The sequence below is a fragment of the Mustela nivalis genome, assembly GCF_964662115.1.
Source record: "Mustela nivalis genome assembly, chromosome: 4".
Classification (NCBI taxonomy): Eukaryota; Metazoa; Chordata; class Mammalia; order Carnivora; family Mustelidae; genus Mustela; species Mustela nivalis.
The window spans coordinates 97,006,277-97,027,966 of record NC_139023.1 but is presented as its reverse complement, the minus strand read 5'-3'; the positions used below and the strand labels follow the sequence as shown (position 1 = coordinate 97,027,966).

Below are 21,690 nucleotides of genomic sequence, written 5' to 3'. Positions count from 1 at the left end.
CTTCCCAGCCACTATCTTTACTTAAAAAAGGATCACTATCCTGATTTCAAATACCGTAGATCAGTTTTACTTGTTTTTGAACTTGACATAACAGAATCATTCAGCATACACACACTTGTATCTGGCTTTTTTTGCTCAGTGCCACATTTGAAATTCATCTATATTATTCTGTTATGTAAAGTACCTTCTCATCGCTTCATAATATTCCATTGTGTGTGACTATACCACAATTAATGTATCTATTTTATCAATGATAGTCATTTGGGTAATTTCTGGATTTTGGATAGTACAAACAGTGCTGCCGTAAACATTCTTCAACAGGCCTTGTTGTGAACCTATGTTTGCATTTCTTTTGGCATGTTCTTAGGAAGGGAATAATAGGGTCCTCGAGTATAGTGGATATGGTCAATTCTATAGATGCTGCCGAATGGTTTCCCCTAGTGGGTATACCAGTTTTTATTTCTGCAGCAGTGTACAGAGTTACAGTTGCTCCAAACCCTTACCATCATTTCATAGTTTCTGTCTTCTAGCTTTTGTCAGTGGGTGGTAGGATGGAGGGTTGTACAGTTTTATCTCATTATTGTTTAACTTTATATACTTGTTGACTTTTTCTTACATATACTGACCACTTGGACATTATTTTGATGATGTGCCTATTCAAATTTTTGGCCCATTTTAATTTTTTTTCAACTTACCTTATTATATATTATTTTATTGTGTTGTGTTATTCACCATACAGTACAATGTTGGTTTTTGGTGTATTTCTTCTCTAACAATATCCCTTATGTGGATTCAAGTTTCTGACCTATATTATTTTCCTTCTCTCTAAAGAACTTCTTCTAACATTTCTTACGAGGCATGTCTTCTGGTGACAAATTTCCTAAATTTCTGTTTGCTTGAGAAAGTCTTTATTTCTCTTCTACTTTTGAAAGATAATTTCACTGAATACATATTTTTTTTTTTAGTCAACATTTTAAATATTTTGTTCCATTTTCTTTGTGCTTGCATGGTTTCTAAAAAGATGTCCAATGTAATTCCTTTCCTTTTTCTCTCATGGGTAATATCCCCCTCACCCCTACCTGGTTTCTTCCAAGATTTTACCTTTGTATTTAATTTTTTGTAGTTTCAGTGATTTACCTAGGCATAGATATTTTGATATTTATCCTGCTTGGTACTGTCTGTGATAACCAGATCTTTCATTAAGTTTGGAAAATTCTCAGTCAGTAATACTTCAAATATTGCTTCTTCTTTCTTCCTTTTCCCATGAGGTATGTGTTACATGTTACATCTTCATAAGTGTTTCACAGTATTCTTTTCCATATATATTTTTTCATTCTTTTTTCTCTTTGTTTTTCATTTTGGGAAGCTTCTACTGACACTTCTTCAAACTCACTGACTTTCCCTTTAGCTGTGTCCAGTCCACTGATGGGTCCCATTAAAGGCACTTCATTTTTGAGTAGTGGTTTTGATATCTAACATTTTCTTCTGGAGCTTCCTTAGAGTTTCCATCTTCTGCTTACATTTCCCATCTGTTTTTGCTGTTTGCTTTTTCCATTACGGCTCTTAGCATATCAAGTTTTTTTACATTCCCAGTCTGATAGTCCCCAAATCTCTTCCAGCCTGAGTCTAGCTCTGATACTTGGTTTATTTCTTCAGACTATGACTTTGCCTTTTCACATGACTTTATTGAAAGTCAGACATGGTGTATCAGGAAAAAGGAACTGAAGTAAACAGATCTTCACTGTAAGGCTTATGGTTATACGGCTTTTGCAGTAGCCTGTGTTCACTGTTTGCCATCATTGTGCTGCCACAGGCTAAAATTTCCTCTAGTGTCCTGTTTCTGTTTCCCTTGTTGTTTTGGGGTTTCCCTAGATATTCCATGGGGACTGAGATTTGCAGTTCTTTTGGCTTTAATTTTTGCGGTTACACAGGAGCCCTAACAGTGTGGTGGTAAGGTATGGGACAGGGGCAGCATTTTCTACAGTACTGTAGTTGGGTCTCAGTCTTCTAGTGAGCCTCAGCTGAGTAGTTCTCCTCTTCCATATTAAAGGCTAAAGGTTGTTGGAGTTGAATATCTTCCTTTCCCAGGTCACTTAGGTTTTGGTAAAACTTTAGTTGGTTAGGCTCTGGTAAAATGGTTTACCTTAAGGGTAGGCCTTGTTAAGAACAGAACGTTCTGGGCATATTTCAGAATGCGCACTTTTCCTCTTCTGCTGCCAAAAGCAGCAGGGGATTTTCCACCAATCATTAGGCTATAAGAATTTGTAATAAGATCCTCAAGTTGTAACTTTATAGTTTGATAAAACAAAACAATTTTGCAAATATTTATTACATATTTTTAAAAATTAATTTTTGGTGATAATTCTCTTGACCCTTAGGGGGAGTCCATATTTTTAAAAAATCCATAACCTTTTTGAAAGACAGGAAGTCATAACTCACAAATTTATGCTTTGATGGGAGATACAAAGATGCTCTAAATAGCGTAAGCACTCTAGAGATCATTAAAATAGTGTTCATGATTCAGTTTTGGATAACAAAAGTTAATTTTAAATTGCCTTTCTTCCATTTAAAAAATAGAACTATTTCAAGGTGGTGGAGATAGATATGTTAGTTGGAGAAATTTTAAACATTATTCTTCCAGGCCTCTATCTGTAAAGATATAAAATAGAGAGAGATCAACTTTAATTAAGCTCTTGTCTATATAATTCCCTTACAGATAAAAAAAAAATCACAGGAGTTTTTAGTTGTTGGTTGTTGAATACATTATGTAAAGTAGAGGCCTTTGCTTTTTTTAATTAGATTATTTTATGATGTTACACAATTTGGAATTAGTGAAGACCAAGAGTTATTTAAATTATAACTTAGGGAAATCAGCTCTCTGTGTAAGCATTAAAAAAAGGAACTAATAATAAGGTAGAAATCTGTTTAAAGATAAATGTTAAAGGAAACACATGTGCTTTAAGGCAATACTGAATCCAATTATAATCTGATAGCTATTTCATGGGGAGAACAATGCATTAAAATATTTGAACCTCCAAACACATAATGTGCAATACTACAGTAAAACTATTTTTGAGTAGCTAATAAAAATATGCAGCTATTTAAATAATAGGACTTCCAGGGTCCAGCTTTATGTGTTTAACATTTTTTTTCCCTTAGTATTGTCTTTTCAGTAGTTAGATTACTATTCCAAATAGGTCAATAATTTATTATTTTCCCAACAAAGAAAAGTAAGTCTCAGGTAGCTAAATGCCTATACTATTGCTTCTTATTAATATAACAAGATGATAAGAGCTATTTTTTTTTCCAAATGATGCATCAATGAGGCATGTAATATGTGTTCAGCTCTTCAGAGAATAAAAAACTATAACCAAAAGATGGCAGATTAAAAGACCATGGCGGTGTCACGAGGGGTTGGTAGGTGGGAGGGATATATTGCTACCGAGGATCTCTACTCCAGCTTAATTCATTTTCACCGGGAATGGTGTCTGCAGCTGGAGAATAGTATCTGACCTCCAGAGATTGCAAGTCATACTTTCACAGTTGCCTACTTTGCATTTGTCACTGATGTCCCTCTTCTTACTACCAGGAATTAGATTTATAGAACTATGTGCCAAGGGAACTTCTTGCAAAGCACCATGGTTGAGAAGTTTTCCATATCGTGCTCTGGTAAACACATATTTTGCCTTTGCTTACCCTATCATATTTAATAGGTATTGTGATGTCTCAGATTTTTCTCTCCTAATATTGAAAAGTTAATTAAAAGAAGTGGGAGAATGGGATGGAGAGTTTCTAACAACAAGTCAAATTCATTTGAACAGTAAAAATAATTGCTGTGCGAAATTAAGGTGCAAGCACATGCCTGCTGTAATTGGTGCATACTTATTAGAGCTCTTCGTTTGCAACCTCTCTCAGTGTTGGGGCCCATGATAACGTGGATACTTAAGGGAAAAGTATGATTAGAGATGGTGTAGTTCATTCAGTAAACATTTCTCAGTGTTTGATGTGACTGAACTGAGCGTCACATATGATTTTACACTTTTATCCTTTCAGACAACTGACAGGTCTCTAATCTCCATCTTAGAACCTTCACTCAGCTTGAACTTTGGCTCATAAAGGTCATTTTTGAACCACTTGGGACAAAGAGCCGCGTCCATGAAATCCCACTGAGTCGATAGATACGATAATAGCTTTAGGCACATTTTCTTAAGACCCAAGGGGAAAGACAATTTCAATAAATGTAAAACTATGCCATCTACAATCCACACAATTTCTTAGAAAAATCTCATAGGAATAAATCTTCTCTTTTCCTTCAGGCAAGAACCTCCTTAACAATAACAACACAAGACGCTATTAAGGGCATAGGGAACTAACTGTGGCAAAAAAAGAAAAAAAAAATCATACACACAATCTATTAGACAGAGCGCCTCGAACACAAAAAGAACATCCATTCATCTAATATACCCCTTTGCCTCACAACTACTTGTGAAACATGTTCTGAATATTTAGACCTTAAATTGTTACAGAAACTATGAATTGTCTGAACCAATTTAATAATGTGAAAATGACTTAGATATATCATTCCGTTATGGAATGCTTTAAATGTAGTTCCTCTTTTATTTTCTTTTTACCTTTTAGTCTCCAGCTCATAAAAAAACGAAAAAAATCCTCGCAGGTTAGATATGTCAGGATAATTAACAGAAGGTTCCTTAGCAGCAGATGTCTGAGATAAGTAGTAAAGGGCATTCTCTTCCCTTGACATGCCATCAAAGGGAAAAACAACGAATATTTAAATGAAAGAATTGAAAACTATGTGGATGCATGTTTTAATATCTGAATAATTAACAGATTTTTAAATCATGACTTAAGCTGTAGGAAAATTAAGAGATCTCATGATCATGTTAATAGTAATTTTTCTTGCCTGCCACAAATTATAGCACTCTTTGATTTTTTCCCCTTCCCTCGATATATTTCATGATGCAAAGGAATGCTTCTTGAAAGTAAAGTATCCCCTCCAGCGAAATATTTCACTCAATTTGCCTCAGAGAATTGCGCTGGCAGGGAAAAAAAAAAAAAAAAGATGCTTTGGAAAAACTTAAATTCAACAGCTTAAAAGTATTTTTTTTTTTTACTGATGTTTCAAGCAAGATTTTTCAATGAGTCAAATAACTGAATTCCAACATTCAAATTTTTATTTTAATATTATACTTAAACTTTATCTTAATATTCTATATTTTGTGCCTTTCTTCTTTTGCATTTATTTTAAATAGTAACGTGAGTGCAATCAACTGCAAATCCCATCCTCTGATATAATCTCCATGGAGATTATATTAGGAAGGGTTTTCTTGTTTACTTTTAAAAGGTCTCCTGAATATAGCTGGTGCCAACAGAGAAATTCTTCTAAAGGTAGTATAGGGATTTTAATCTGCCCCTTACTAGGAAGTGATGGAGGCTAATGCAAATAGCACTCATTTGATTCTGTAAAACTCATAATAAGAAATAATGAAGCATCTGGTCGACAGCAAAAGGTCAAGGAAGAAACATTTTGAAATGGAAAGTGTATCAGTCCCTCTGGCAAAGACTTAGAGGTTGGCAAAGACTGTTGTTGCTTCAGGAAGCTTTTGTCTCTCATATTGAGACTTAGAATATATATTCCTCCTTGTGCTTATTGTTGCATACAGAGCAGAATTAGTTCTTAGTTTTGGTAACAGAGCATGAGCGTGGTCTACCTTTTTTCCCTCGATAGTTGAGGGCAGTGATTCTCAAACTTTGCTGCTGCTTAGAAGCACCAGGAGAGGTATGAAAACTTGCCATGCTAATGAAACCAGAGACCCTGGGCACAAATCATGGCTGTTTCTGCAGGTGCTGGCAACGTGCAGCCAAATTTGAGAACCAATGATTCAGAGCTTTCCAAAGGCACAGGTAGATGCAAATGTGTGTGGCCCTGCAAAGGTAAGGACCCATATTCCATACTGGCTTTAAAAAGGGCCTACTGAATGACGCAGAACTGGTAGAAAAGTCTTGAATAAAAGAATGGGGTGACAGGGAATTTATTCCTATAAACACTGGGTTTAGATATGCAAAAGGGTTTCTCATTTGGAGTATATGGCTTAATTTCTTAAGATGAGAATTTAGATATAAATGAGATTCCTGTAATTGAAGGCTCCTGAATATTCACTTTTTGGGAGATTATCTCCGTTTTGGCAAGTGAGAATGTTTCTGGATCCTGGAAAGAGCAAACTTAAATGACAGAGAATCAAATTTCTCAATGTGCTACCACTGACTTCAAAGTTGTAGCCTCAGGAAGAATGCCACCTGATAACTAACAAGAATATCGTTGAGAAGTCTAGCATTTTAAAGCCAACCTGCCCACTTGTGGGTTCATGTACATCAACTTGTTTTTTTCTTGTTTTTCTGGAAGTTTTCAACTGCTAGTACTTTGGTCATGCAAACACTCACACACTGATCAGACATGAGGTTCACATGAATGCCTCATGGGTTGATTTTTACACCTTGTCTTAAAATCTGAAGGCAACCAATTTTAGAGTTCATTAGCATATCTAATTTATACAAAAGAATGGTAGGATGATGGTTTTGAAAATAGTGGGTATGTTGCCTCTCATGGCTGATATTACAATACATTAAATCCAAAGTACTCACTTTACTGATTTTCTTAAAAAGCAGAAAATTTGTCATTAGCTTAGTCTGAACCTATATTCTGATGCTATTTTATATATTTGAAATAAATTAATGTTAAGAGGGATTTTTTTTCTTCTTAAAAATTTTCTATCTTAAATCACTTTAGAATATTCTAAGGCAACTTCACAATATTCTGAAGTTACATAGTGGTAATAATTACACTCTATAAGTATACCAAAAATCCTTGTGTTGTACACTAAAAACAAGTAAATTATCTGAAATGGAAGAAGATTTTGAAAATTAAGCATGAGTAGAAGCTGAAAAAAAGCATTTATTTATTCCAACTAAGTAGGAGATTGAAGATATTTATTTATTCATTCAGCCTTGATTATTGATTATTGAACAGAAACTCTGCTCTAGGCACTGTATTGGACTGTGGGATTATATACTGAGTCAAAATAGCTCTAATCCCTGCTCTCAGGTAGTGTACATTCTAGAGGGAGACAAGCACACACAAATGTTAAATTGTAACAAGGAATGTACTTTTAAAAATAGAGTATTATAATATATGGGGATTTAATATTTTCAGAGAAGCCGAGGAAGCTTTTTCTTAAGAAAGGGACACTTGATTTGACAAAAGAAGGTTAAATAGGACTTAGCTAGGTAAGAGAGGAGGAAATAGTGTATCCCTCTGAGAGAACAGTACTGATAAAAACACTTGACAGAACCAATCTTGGTGCATTTCACAATAATGAGCAAACGTCTAATATGACTGGGGCAAGAAGAAGGATGGTAATGGTTCAAGATAAGACTGGAGCAGGACAGCAATCCAGACCCCATTAGTCCTTGAGATCTTTCTCAGTTGTGCCTACCTATGAGCAGTGGGAAATTACAGGAGAATTTTAAGCAGGAATATGATATAAGTTGATTTGCTTCTAGAATAGATTGCTCTGGTTATTTTGTGGAGAATGGGTTGGTAGGACACCAAAACAGATGGAAATAGACAAATTAGTATAGGTAAACAAATTAGTAGGCTATAACAGACAAGGCAAGATATGATGACAGCTTGGCCCAAGAAGGTGGTGGGGGAACCAAGGACATGGAAAGATTCAAGAAACATTTAGTAGATAAAATCAACAGAGTGTATTATTAATGGATTGTTTAGGCTGTTGAAGAAGAGGGAAATCTCAGAAATGAGTTCTAGTTTTTTTTTAGTTGGTGTAACTAGATGGATCATGAAGTCCTTCATTGATTAGAGAAAGAAAGCAGTGAACGGGTCATGAATTTAGTCTTGGTTATGTTGAATTTGTGATGGTTTTGGGTTAGTTAAGGAATGTTAAGCAGTTTAAAAATCTTATGAGTCAGAAGCTCAGAAAAGATGCCTGGCTCGGAGTTTAACTTTTATGGACCATCTCTATTTAGTTGGATCAGACCATCTGGGGGAAAAGTGTATGTAAAAGGATAGTTAGAGGCGGATTAGATTTTAGGCTTGAGGAATTTAACATGCAATAGACAAGCAGAGGAGTTGAGTCCAGCAGGAAGAGCCAGATAGGTAAAAAACATGAATTAAATGGGCATCTGCTTTTCAAAAGCTCGTTAGACCGCTTTGCTTTTACAAGAGAATTACATTAGTTAGTACCTTTTCGGTAACTGAAAGAGATCCAAAGAGGATTTTTGCTTTTATGAAAAAAGGTGGAAAGCAAAAAGAGGATTGAGCATTTGTGTTGCAGTAAGACATTACAGAGGCAGCACACACCCCAAGCAGCAAGAGTGTCCCCACCAAACTCCTTCTCTGGGAGAATCAGAGAATCACTCAGAATCAAGCCACCACAGCTTTGAACTGTGTCTGTGAGTCTCTGTGCTTTATCTCAATTTATTGTAGGCCTTCATTAGCAAAATGTGTCCTCAGGTATTAAAAAAACCTGGGAGAGGTCATTGACTGTTTCTGGGAAAGCTAAAAAGTTTTTCCTCTACCCAGAATTGTTGAATCACTGTATTGTACACCTGAAACTAATATAACACTGTATGTTAACTATACTGGAATTAAAATAAAAACTTAATTTAAAAAATTTTCGTATCAATTAATGGTAATTGCTTCTTTGCTTTACACCATTTCTGCTTACAAAAGATTTCAGGGGAATGCTCTGCTTTCAGAAAGCAGGGGAAATCTGTGTCTCAAAAGCCAAAGGGACAGCAGATTTTAAGGAAGACATGGTTGACCATGTCGAGTACTGCTGTTGGAGTCTGATAAAGACTGAAAAGAATATTCACGGCATTTTATGTCTTTTATAAAATAGGTTGGAAGCCAGAGTGAAGTAGTCTTACAATGGAAATGTAGATTAAAAACTAGGAATAGTGAGTAGAGCTAACTCTTTCTAGAAAGAGTGAAAGGGTTAAGATTATGAAAAAGAACATGGATGTGGACAAAAATAAAGAAAAGAAAAACTTTTTTTTTTTTTTTTTAATTTCTAAGAGCATCGATGTAAAAGTTCAGGTTCCACATGAGGGTTTCCTGGGAAATGTTTACAATCAGTGGGAAGAAAAATGGAGTGAAGTTTTCAAAGGTACATAATACCACTGGGGACTGCTCACAATTATTAAGATTATTTGAGTTTCAAAAATAAACCTATCTTATATTTAGTGTGACCAAGTTTACTGGATAATGGATGATTAACACCTTTAAGCTGAATCCTTAAAAAGACAGGAGTCATTTTAATAGAAATATATTTAAAATGTATACTCCCCTGAATTGTTAACTGTAATGTACTGGTTGTAATTTTTGTTCTATTACATGACTTGAAATTACTACCACCATTAATCATTCAATGTGTTTATAGATGAGTATTTTCCTTAGGGTTTATCATAATTTGTTGGCCTCTATATTATGTTTCTCCATTTACTTTTTAATATTAGCTATGTAGATCTTCCTTTAAAGTTTGCCTTTCTCTCATTGCTATAAAGAATCACTTTTCACTATAATAAGCAGGTGATTCTTTAAATTTTTTTACTATTAGACATTACGGCTTTCTGTAGGTTAAAATGCTATGTAACATAGAGGTAAATAGGTCAGAGAGAGAGACCGCGTCTTTTGTTAATGAGTAATATTCACACATGTTGTTTCTTGAGATAAGTAGTTTTGCTTACTTTTTCTTTAGAGGCCTTATTGCTTTCTGGTACTTTATGTGTTCTGCTTGAAAACCTGGGAGTGGGTTTTACTTTATTTGTGTTTTCAGTGATGATTACAGTACGTAACACATTAAAGGTGTTACTTTTTTATTGTTATGTGTTATTGTTTTGGTTATTCATTATGTTCCTATATCTATGTAACTAAAGCACAAACCTTTTTTTCACTGTAAAATTGTGTCAATGCCATTTAAATCAATAACACGAGGAGATTTCTTGGATTATACATCAGGATCCACTGTTACTCAAGGTTCAGGAGAATGAGAGAATGGAAACTCAGGAAGGCAGGGAGTTTTGTCTTTGTAGGTTTTATTTATTGTTGTGTTGCTGCTGCTGCTGCTGCTGTTTCATAGTATATTTTTAACAATTGTCCTTTTCTTTCCTACAGAATTGATGAGGAATGGAATGAGTATTGGGGACGTGATCATGATACTCATTTATTTTCTTCTTATGGTTTTGTGAGGACTTTGTGAGGTAACAGTGCATATGGACTTTCTAATGCTTAGTGAACACTGTACAAATTTTGAGTACCATTTCTATTATCACCATCAAATCTATACCTGTATCATTTCCTTAATGTATTTGATGAAAACAAATATTGTGGATGAAAAGAGCAAGTCTGGACCTGTTACATGGTTTCAACTTTGTTATTTTATTTTTATGTGTACCAAGGAGTTTATTTAGGGAGGTTGAGGAAAAGGGAGTCTTCTTGAAGACCGTGGTATCACACACGAAGAGAATAAAGATAAAGCACAAATGATGGGTGTGTTAGTGTACAGGAAGGAGAGTTTTGGATTTATGGAACTCTTATTTTTCTAAACAGATGTCCTCATCATGGAAGTTATTGTAGTCTCCACTTAACCAGATGGGATACGAAACTCCCTGTTGTGTTCAGAACTGGCAGGGCTCATTAAGTTGGCTTTAAATTGGGTATTAAGGGAGGATCTTTTGCTTAGCCCAAATAATCTCAACATGCACAATGAAGAGAATAGGGAGTTCTACAAGCTAAGATGAAATATAAGATAAGTGATAAGTAATATTAACATACTGGACTTAATTGTCTATAAGTAACTACAAAGTAAATGGGAAATTAAAAAGATTAACTGGAAATGTTTCTAAATGATGGAGAATATGACCTGTTGAGCATAATAAAAATGGAAAGATAACATTTCCTTAACGGGCATACCAAAACTGGTAGGTGAAATATCCTCTATAAACAAAACTAAGAGGAAATCAAACTTGAGGAAGAAGCATTATATATGAGATTAAAAAAAAAAAACAAATAGAAGAAAAGGGGAAAAGTGGCTTGTTATTTAATAATGGTAATATTGGGGAAAATCTTTTGATTTAAAGATACAACAGAAGAAAATAAAAGACTGTAGTAGGTATATACTAAAACATCAGAGGTGAAAATTTCAGTTCATTAGTCCTTTAAACTTCTAGAGCAGGGACATTTTGGACTCTTCAAAATAAAAAAAATTATATATTAAGATAAAAATGAATAATATTTATGTACATTCATGTAATATTCAACAAATATATGAGTTGATAAGAATAAATCAATGAAATGGAGGTATTATTGGTAATAATAAAAATTATTTTATGATTTCAAAGTAGTAAAGAAACTATAAAGGTACTGAACTTATTGTACTAAATAAAAATTATTTTCCTTTACTGGACTTATTTTGCTAAACAAGTTTACAGGGGTATATGCAGATAGTTAATAAGTTTAATGAAAAAAATGGGCGATTGGATATTACCTACATGATATCTGATTTAAAGGAATAAACTAAATTGATTAGTCAAGCTTTAACCTTTACAGACTGAGAGGTAACAGACCCATTAATATTTATGATTTATACAGAATATCAAATATTAATAATAGCTACTTTAATATATTAGTTTTGAGCAGAGGTCTTAAATCTCTTTATTTACAGTTGTGTAACCTTGAACAGGTTATTAATTCCACTACTACCTCATTTTTTCTAATCTATACAATGAGAATATTGCTTGTCTGGATTTTTTTGGTAGATAAGATAATTTTTTAATAGACTTAACTTGGTGTTCAGATCATAATGGGAGCTAACTAAATGAAGTTTATTTAGCTAAAGCTAAAGCTAAAAAAATAAAGTTTAATTTTATAATTACAAAAATTAGTCAAGCCAAATTTTATTCTAGAAATATGAAATCAGAAAGAACAAAATAAAATAATAATTTACACCTTCACATACTATTAATCTTTGTCAATATATTAACTAATTAATAAAATAGTCTTTGGGAAAGCAGGGTATCACTTCAACCAAAGTAAAAGAGGGAAATGAAACTCAGTTAAATCACTTGCTCCAAATCACAGATAAATGAGAATTGTTCTGAAACAATGGGTAGAAATTTCCAAAGCATTAGCTTTGTTAATTTCTATGCCATTTGTGGATCTTGAGAAGTATATCTTTAAAAAAATATATCTAATAGTGGAATACAAAGGAGTTATACCTTAAGGAAGTGGGAAATATATTTTTACCCCTAAGATACAAATGCAGTGATCTGAAGGGACACCTGCACCCTCACATTTATACCAACAATGTTCACAATAGCCAAACTGTGGAAAGAACCCAGGTGTCCATTGACAGATGAACAGATAAAGAAGATGTGGTGAGTGTGTGTGTGTGTGTGTGTGTGTGTGTGTGTAATGGACTATTATACAACCATCAAAAAATGAAATCTTGCCATTTACAGTGACATGGATGGAACTAACGTATTATGCTAAGTGAAATAAGTCAATCAGAGAAAGACAATTATCATATGATCTCACTGATTTTCAGAATTTAAGAAACAAGGCAGAGCATCATAGGGGAAGAAAGGAAAAAAATAAAACAAAATGAAACCAGAGAAGGAGATAAACCATAGGAGACTCTTAGTCTTGGGAAACAAACTGAGGGTTGCTGGAGGGGGTGGGGTGGGGTGGCTGGGTAATGGACATTGGGGAGGGTATGTGTTATGGCGAGCACTGGGTGTTGTATAATACTAATGAACCACATATCTGTACCCCAGAAACAAATAATACATTATATGTTAGTTAAAATATAATTATAAGAAGGAAATATATTTTAGATGTTGAAAAAATATTTCTTAAACACATAACTTTGAAATGAAGAATTTTAATTTACTTTAACTTTAAGACAAGGGTATTTATTTGTCATAGTTATGTTTATAATAGTTATAGTTGTTATGCATATGCATAGCATCTTCTTACTTTAATTGTGGGAGAAGGATGCCCTAGGAATACAAGCAAGAGATTCGGTTCACAGCAAAAGTAAAAAGATCATAGCTTCTGGATTTGATAAAAGATAAGCCCCAACAATTTATTATTTCTAACTCTTTTCTATATTCATGCTGTAATTTACTTAGTGCTAATTAATAACCAGGTACCTTGCTAGCTTTTGAATTCATAATAAAGATCCCAACCAGACCAAGTCTTTCAGTTTCTAGATTTCCCGCTCTTCTGGACCATTCTAAAATTACTCTCCCAAGAATGCCTTTTCACAATTTCTTCCTCCTTTCCTTCCTATGAATCTAACTATTCCCTACTCATGTCTCCCCTATAGACACAAATAGAAGTTTCTTTGTAAAATTCTGGCCATGTAATAGTCCAATTTTATCATTTCTTCAAATGCTGCTAAATCATTTTAACTCCTTAGCCTGATGTACAATTTTTTTTATTTTTATTTTATTTTATTTTATTTTTTTTTAAAGATTTTATTTATTAATTTGTCAGAGAGAGAGCGAGCAAGAGCGAGCACAGGCACACAGAGTGGAAGGCAGAGTCAGAGGGAGAAGCAGGCTCCCTGCGGAGCAAGGAGCCCGATGTGGGACTGGATCCCAGGACGCTGGGATCATGACCTGAGCCGAAGGCAGCTGCTTAACCAACTGAGCCACCCAGGCATCCCTACAATTTTTTTTAAATATAAGCTTGTCCATTTCCTCTCTAAACTAATATTCTTCTCTTCCTTACATGCTTCCTGTGTTCTCACTACACTGAGATTTCACAACTCTGTTGACATGTGGTGTGAATGACCCATACCTTTAAGCTTTTACCCATGTTTCCTCTATCTGGATAGCTTCTCCTCTTCTTTTAAAAATGACATTCCCATTCTCGAGATTAAATCTTTAACTCTTCACAGTATGACAAGTATTTTCCTACTGTCCATGACACATTTGTAAAATATCTATAAAACATCAAATTTGCAGAATAGGCTTCAATTTGAGATTAAAGGTCAGCTTCTATCAGTCCTAATAATTCCCAAACTTACCTAATTTACAATAATTTTATGAAAATTAGCAGCTTATCGCTAATGCTTTCCTGCCACTTTCATTTTTTTCCTTCTTAAACATTTTTTTTCTTTTTTAAACATTTTTGTAAGACTGTAAATGTAGTTTATGATAAATGAGGCAAGTAATTAATCAAACTGCTGAGCAGAGAAAAATGATGACACTATACAAATGGGATGGTTGATTGGCCTGCTATGCCACTGATAGTCTTGGCATCAGTGGTTCATTTGGGGTGGTCAGAGTAAAATAAGCAGAGTCAAATTATTGCAAAAATGAATGAAAATTGAGGACAGTCTTCATTGCTAAAAATAGCTTTCAAATATATCCTGTAATAATTCTGCTAAGGACTTTGTACTGTCTACAGAGTCCATCCAGCAGTCCTATGAGGAAGTAGTCAGTCAAGATCTACTTTACAGGGGCGCCTGGGTGGCTCAGTGGGTTAAAGCCTCTGCCTTCGGCTCAGGTCATGATCCCAGGGTCCTGGGATTGAGCCCCGCATCGGGCTCTCTGCTCGGCAGGGAGCCTGCTTCCACCTCTCTCTCTCTCTCTGCTTGCCTCTCTGCCTACTTGTGATCTCTGCCTGTCAAATAAATAAATAAATAAATCTTTAAAAAAAAAAAAAAGATCTACTTTACAGAGGAGTAAGCTGGTAGTGCCCTCAGTCACGCAGCTATTTCGTGGCACAGCTAAACTGCAAGTCCTGATCTTTTCTGTTCCAAGCCCATTTATAATTATTAAATTATCACTCTTCGCAGATGATATGATACTCTATGTGGAAAACCCAAAAGACTCCACTCCAAAACTGCTAGAACTTATACAGGAATTCAGTAAAGTGTCAGGATATAAAATCAATGCACAGAAATCAGTTGCATTTCTCTACACCAACAGCAAGACAGAAGAAAGAGATATTAAGGAGTCAATCCCATTTACAATTGCATCCAAAACCATAAGATACCTAGGAATAAACCTAACCAAAGAGACACAGAATCTATACTCAGAAAACTATAAAGTACTCATGAAAGAAATTGAGGAAGACACAAAGAAATGGAAAAATGTTCCATGCTCCTGGATTGGAAAAATAAATATTGTGAAAATGTCTATGCTACCTAAAGCAATCTACACATTTAATGCAATTCCTATCAAAGTACCATCCATCTTTTTCAAAGAAATGGAACAAATAATGCTAAAATTTATATGGAACCAGAAAAGACCTCGAATAGCCAAAGGGATATTGAAAAAGAAAGCCAACGTTGGTGGCATCACAATTCCGGACTTCAAGCTCTATTACAAAGCTGTCATCATCAAGACAGCATGGTACTGGCACAAAAACAGACCCATAGATCAATGGAATAGAATAGAGAGCCCAGAAATAGACCCTCAACTCTATGGTCAACTAATCTTCGACAAAGCAGGAAAGAATGTCCAATGGAAAAAAGACAGCCTCTTCAATAAATGGTGCTGGGAAAATTGGACAGCCACATGCAGAAAAATGAAATTGGACCATTTCCTTACACCACACACAAAAATAGACTCAAAATGGATGAAGGACCTCAATGTGAGAAAGGAATCCATCAAAATCCTTGAGGAGAACACGGGCAGCAACCTCTTCGACCTCTGCCGCAGCAACATCTTCCTAGGAACAACGCAAAAGGCAAGGGAAGCAAGGGAAAAAATGAACTATTGGGATTTCATCAAGATCAAAAGCTTTTGCACAGCAAAGGAAACAGTTAACAAAATCAAAAGACAACTGACAGAATGGGAGAAGATATTTGCAAACGACATATCAGATAAAGGACTAGTGTCCAGAATCTATAAAGAACTTAGCAAACTCAACCCCCAAAGAGCAAATAATCCAATCAAGAAATGGGCAGAGGACATGAACAGACATTTCTGCAAAGAAGACATCCAGATGGCCAACAGACACATGAAAAAGTGCTCCATATCACTCGGCATCAGCAAAATACAAATCAAAACCACAATGAGATATCACCTCACACCAGTCAGAATGGCTAAAATCAACAAGTCAGGAAATGTCAGATGCTGGCAAGGATGCGGAGAAAGGGGAACCCTCCTACACTGTTGGTGGGAATGCTCGCTGGTACAACCACTCTGGAAAACAGCATGGAGGTTCCTCAAAATGTTGAAAATAGAACTGCCCTATGACCGAGCAATTGCACTATTGGGTATTTACCCTAAAGATACAAATGTAGTGATCCAAAGGGGCACATGCACCCGAATGTTTATAGCAGCAATGTCTACAATAGCCAAACTATGGAAAGAACCTAGATGTCCATCAACAGATGAATGGATCAAGAAGATGTGGTATATATACACAATGGAATACTATGCAGCCATCAAAAGAAATGAAATCTTGCCATTTGCGACAACATGGATGGAACTAGAGCGTATCATTCTTAGCAAAATAAGTCAAGCAGAGAAAGACAACTATCATATGATCTCCCTGATATGAGGAAGTGGTGATGCAACATGGAGGCTTAAGTGGGTAGGAGAAGAAATGAAACAAGATGGGATTGGGAGGGAGACAAACCATAAGTGACTCTTAATCTCACAAAACAAACTGAGGGTTGCTGGGGGGAGGGGGTTTGGGAGAAGGGGGTGGGATTATGGACATTGGGGAGGGTATGTGCTTTGGTGAGTGCTGTGAAGTGTGTAAACCTAGTGATTCACAGACCTATACCCTTGGGGATAAAAATATATGTTTATAAAAAATAAAAAATTTAAAAAAAAAAGTCAATGAAAAAAAAAATAATAATTATGCTCTTCCTGAGTGGTGTTCCTTACTCCCTCTTCTGTGCCTGGTGTGCCCATTATCTTCATTACCATATTGTTTTTCTTTTCTTTTCTTTCTTTTTTCTTTTCTTTTTTTTTTTTCCTATTCTTTTCCTTTCTTTTCGTTTCTCTTTTCTCTCTCTCTCTCTCTCTCTCTTTCTGCATTCAAATCTTGTTCATAACAAGGCAGGATCTGGGGTTGGTTTTTGTAGCTCCAGCTAGCCCTGCGGCTTCTGCTGCCCCTGAACTTCCGGTCTTCGGATGGCACCCAGGGTTTGATGTAGCTGCGTGGGCTTCCTGGGACCTTGCTGAAATGCTTGTATATCTGTCTGCCCTTGCGTGGACAAGAGAGCAAGGTAGTGCCACAGCTGGGGGAGTCCAGGGTCAACTAGTCAAAAGGAAGGATCTCACCTCTAGCTTGGAGGATACAGCCCCAGACCCGGCTGCTCATGCGCAGGATGTACACCTTCAATTTTGGCACATCAGGGATATGCACATCGTTGATTATACTTACTACAACCACAGCTGTTTTGTTTTCCTGGCCAGGCATCTTCATCTTCCAGAACATCCGGGAGAGGGAGAGAGGTGGCAGGTTGGTGCGACTCAGGAGCAATGTCTTCAATACAACTTAATTAAAGGGAGAGTTGGTTCATCTGGCCAGAAACCTCTATGCACAGCTTGATCAACAGTTTCAGGTAGATGTCATGGCTCTTAGGCTCCTTGTGCTGAACCTCTTGGTCCTTGTTGTGGTGGATGTGGACTCCCATGATGGTGCTGCCTGATCAGTCAGGTCTGGAAAGAGAATCCTTAGTCTTTCTTTCTTGGTGGTCACAAGACACATTAAACTGTAGACCTCTTCCAGAGTAGTCCTGAATCTAAAGATATGATAACCCCAAACATTGTCAGCTCTATATGCCGAGAACTTCACAGCGATTGCTGAATAGATAATTGAGCAGGCGAATAAATTAAATAGAAATGTGTATGATAAGAATTATTGCATGTATAACCAACTTACAGGCATTGTCGGGAAAACTCACTTGGAATACCTTTCTATTATCCCTCTGTAGGGAATATAAACTCGGTTCCTCAGTTTAAAGTGGAATTTAAATAAGGCAGCATATGTTTTCTTGTTCCATCAAAAGCAGTAACTTACAGAAATGAATGGGACAATGAGGGGATATGTTTAGATTGTCACACTAATGATGCCTCTTATATCAGTGTTTTCTCTCTTGCTGAAGGTACCAGAGAATATTTTGAAGAAAGCGAAGATTTAATCCTCTCAATTGTTGGTTTCAAAGGGCTTAAAATACCATTTCTATACTCCACTGCTAAACTACTTTGTACATCTCACTATTGAATTTTTAAGGCCCTGTTAGAACCTGTCTATTTAGCATCTGTATTCTCATCATGAAATATCTAATTCTGTGTATTTACCCCTCAGTATGTAATGTACTTGTATTAGTACCACAATAAATCCTTTCAAGGCTAAAAGATATCCTCCTTTTACTGCCATTCAGGAATACATTACTCAATTTAGTTTTTTATCCTTTGTATAACCTCCATGAGTTTAAAACCATAAGTGAAATTTATAATTAAATGTGTGGAAGTATCTTTAATTTTAATCATTTTAATTATCTTTTTCTTATTCCCTCCTGCCTTTCTTCAATAGCAAAAGATTCATGCATTTTTCTAGACCAGTGGTTTTTAAAATATTAACTATGTTCATTTTCAGGCATGAAGATATCTATCCATACTATGATCTTTTCAGCTTTGCTCTATGAATCATCATAAGATCTGTGGTATGAAAAATACAAACTAAAGACATTTTTTTTTAGTTTTATTTTGTTTTTATAACAAAGTTTCAACCATTTATAGTACTTTTGATGTTTCTTATTGTAATGATTTTGTATGGTGATATTTAGTACCTATATTTATTGGGATGTACACTTAATAATGTATGTAAATGTTGAACCACTATATTGTACACCTGAAACTAATGTAACATTGTATGCCAGCCTTACCTCAATAAAAATTTAAAAGGACTGTAGAAGACCCACAGGAAACCTTTCTTACTTGCCAACTGTTATTAATGTGGTAACTATTATCTCTCCTGGTCACATTGCTGCCATTAAATTGTGCTAGAAGAAGCAGGGCTTTTGATTCTCTTTCTTTCTTGTGTGAGTCAGTCATCTGAGTCTTCTAATCATTTCTGGAACCTTTGGTCAGTCACAATGCTAGGATTGCCATTATTATCAATTTTATTAACATTCTGTTTAAGTTCCAGCCAACGCTAGATACAATTCTATCTATCCCCTTCAAAGAGTAGATAGTTTTACATAGTGCTCTTGTCACAGGTAAAAACACACAAATCAAAAGAATAAAAAGGAAGTCCAGAAAAAGATGTAAAAATATATAAAATTTTTGAAGGTAATGAAGACAGCATCTCAAAGTATTAAAAAAAAGATTTATTAACCATTCAGTAAGTGATACTGAAACAACAAGCTAACTATTACTTAAAAATAAAGTTATAACCATAATTCAAATAAAATACCAAAGGTAATGTTAACTGGATTAAGATTTAAATGTATAGAATAAAACCATAAAATCCAAGAAGAAAATATACTTTCTCTATTACATTGGAGGAAGGATCTCTATGTATGACATTAGCCATAAAGGAAAAACATTAATGAATTTGCTTAAATAAAATTTATCTGTTAATTTTAGAGACACAGAAATACCATGAACTATGAATTAATCACATAAAAAATCAAAAGGGGTCAATATTCTTAGTTCTTAGAGTGCTTTTATAAAATTAATGAATATCTTAGAAAAATAAGCAAAAAAGTCCCAAAGAGGAATATTGTAAAAAAAAAAAAAGTAGAAAATTTAAGAAGTTAAACTATATTAGTATTCAAAGAAATGCAAATAGAAGTATCACCAAGACATCATTTTTATGTATTAAATTAGGAATAGGATATTCATAAGAAAAAACCCTTAATCTCCAATTAAATTTTTGTATGTGTTAGGTAGAGATAAAGGTTTTCTTTTTTTCTTATGAATATCCTTTGCTTCAGTGAGACTTATTGAAAAAAAAATCCTTTCTCTTTGAATGGTGTTGATGCCTTTGCCATAAATCAAGTGAATACACACATGCTAGTCTACAGTTTGTTTCTTTTGTTCTATTATTTTGGTATGCTTTATATCTTTATGTCAATATCATAATCTCATGGTTACTAAGGGTCTGTCATAAGTATTGAAATTTTGTACTTTGTTTTAAAGATTGTCTTGTCTATTCTAAATCCTTAGTACTTCGAAATAGATTTTAAAACCAACTTACCTATTTTAACAAAAATTCCTGTTGTGATTTTGATTTTGATTATTGACCTAAATCAATAAATCTAGCTCAATTATGGAAAATCAGTACACTAAATATATTGGATCTTCTAATCTGTTAAAATATTCTAATCCTCCATATATTTAAATCATCTCTAATTTCACCGATTTTTTTTCTTTTTTTTAGCTTTTAGTGTGAAAGCTTCTACAATCTTCTTTAGAGTTATTTCTAGTTATTTGATATTTTTTCAACTTTGGAATTAGTATTGTCTTTTAGATTTTAATTTCAATTTCTCTATTTTGTTTACAGAAATTTTATTGATTTTTTTTCTATATTGACCTGATAACTAGAGCTCTTGCTAAGAGCCATATATTTATTACTTTAATATGTTTATAAATTTTTCAAATATTCTTGCTATATAAATATATCATTCTCATTGAAATTAATAACTTCTACCATCTAATGATACCACTTTAAAAAATGAATAGTCATGCCACAAACTGGAAAGGGATACATAATATATATAGAGAAAGAGAGAGTCAGATATTACATATATGACAAAAGCTTTGTATTTACATTGTATAAATAACTTTTACAAGTCAATAAGAAAAGATAATTTAAAGTGGGCAAAGATTGATTAAGAAATTTATAAAAAAACATGTTTTAAAGTGTTTAATACCATTACTCATCAGAGAAATGTAGATTAAAACCCATCAATACAGCTAAGTTAAAAAGACTGATGATATCAATTGTCCATGAAGATGTGGAACGGCTAAAATTCTTGGATCTTGCTGAAGAGAGTACAAATTGTTTTCTTGGTGGGGGGCACTCAAACCTTATTCACTTTTTTGTTTGTTTATTTTTATTAACATCTCATGTATTATTTGTTTCAGGGGTACAGGTCAGTCTTACACAATTCACAGCATTTGCCATAGCACATACACTCCCCAGGTTCTGTTGTTTTATGCAGTTTAGAAAACTTTTACTATCTACCAAAGCCAAATTTAGGCCTACCCTCATGAAAAAGCAATTCCACTCATAGATGAATTTTTTAAAGAATGAGGGCATAGGTCGACCAAATGAGATATACCTGACTGCTGACAACAGTCTTATCCATAATATACCAAACTGGGAACAATCTGAATGTCCAAACCTATGCAAAAATATGAATGCCTTGGGGCGCCTGAGTGGCTCAGTGGGTTAAGCCTCTGCCTTCAGCTCAGGTCGTGATCTCAGAGTCCAGAATTGAGCATTGCATCAGGCTCTCTGCTCAGCAGGAGCCTGTTTTCCCCTCTCCATGACTCTCTGCCTACTTGTGATCTCTCTCTCTCTCTCTACGCCAAATAAATAAATAAAGTCTTAAAAAAATGAGATATGTTTATAGAGTGGAATAAAATATTATAATAAAAAAGGAGAAA

At 34.6% G+C, this 21,690-nt stretch overlaps 1 pseudogene across 1 annotated transcript in view; it reads right to left on the bottom strand.

Moving 5' to 3' along the window:
- The window catches only part of LOC309863121 (glyceraldehyde-3-phosphate dehydrogenase pseudogene), a 110,832-nt pseudogene extending 93,344 nt beyond the window's left edge, over positions 1-17,488 (bottom strand). Inside the window, exon 1 of the transcript in view lies at positions 17,350-17,488. The product of the transcript in view is annotated as a glyceraldehyde-3-phosphate dehydrogenase pseudogene (transcript). The remainder of the gene's footprint in view (positions 1-17,349) is intronic.
- Positions 17,489-21,690: the final 4,202 nt, after the last annotated feature.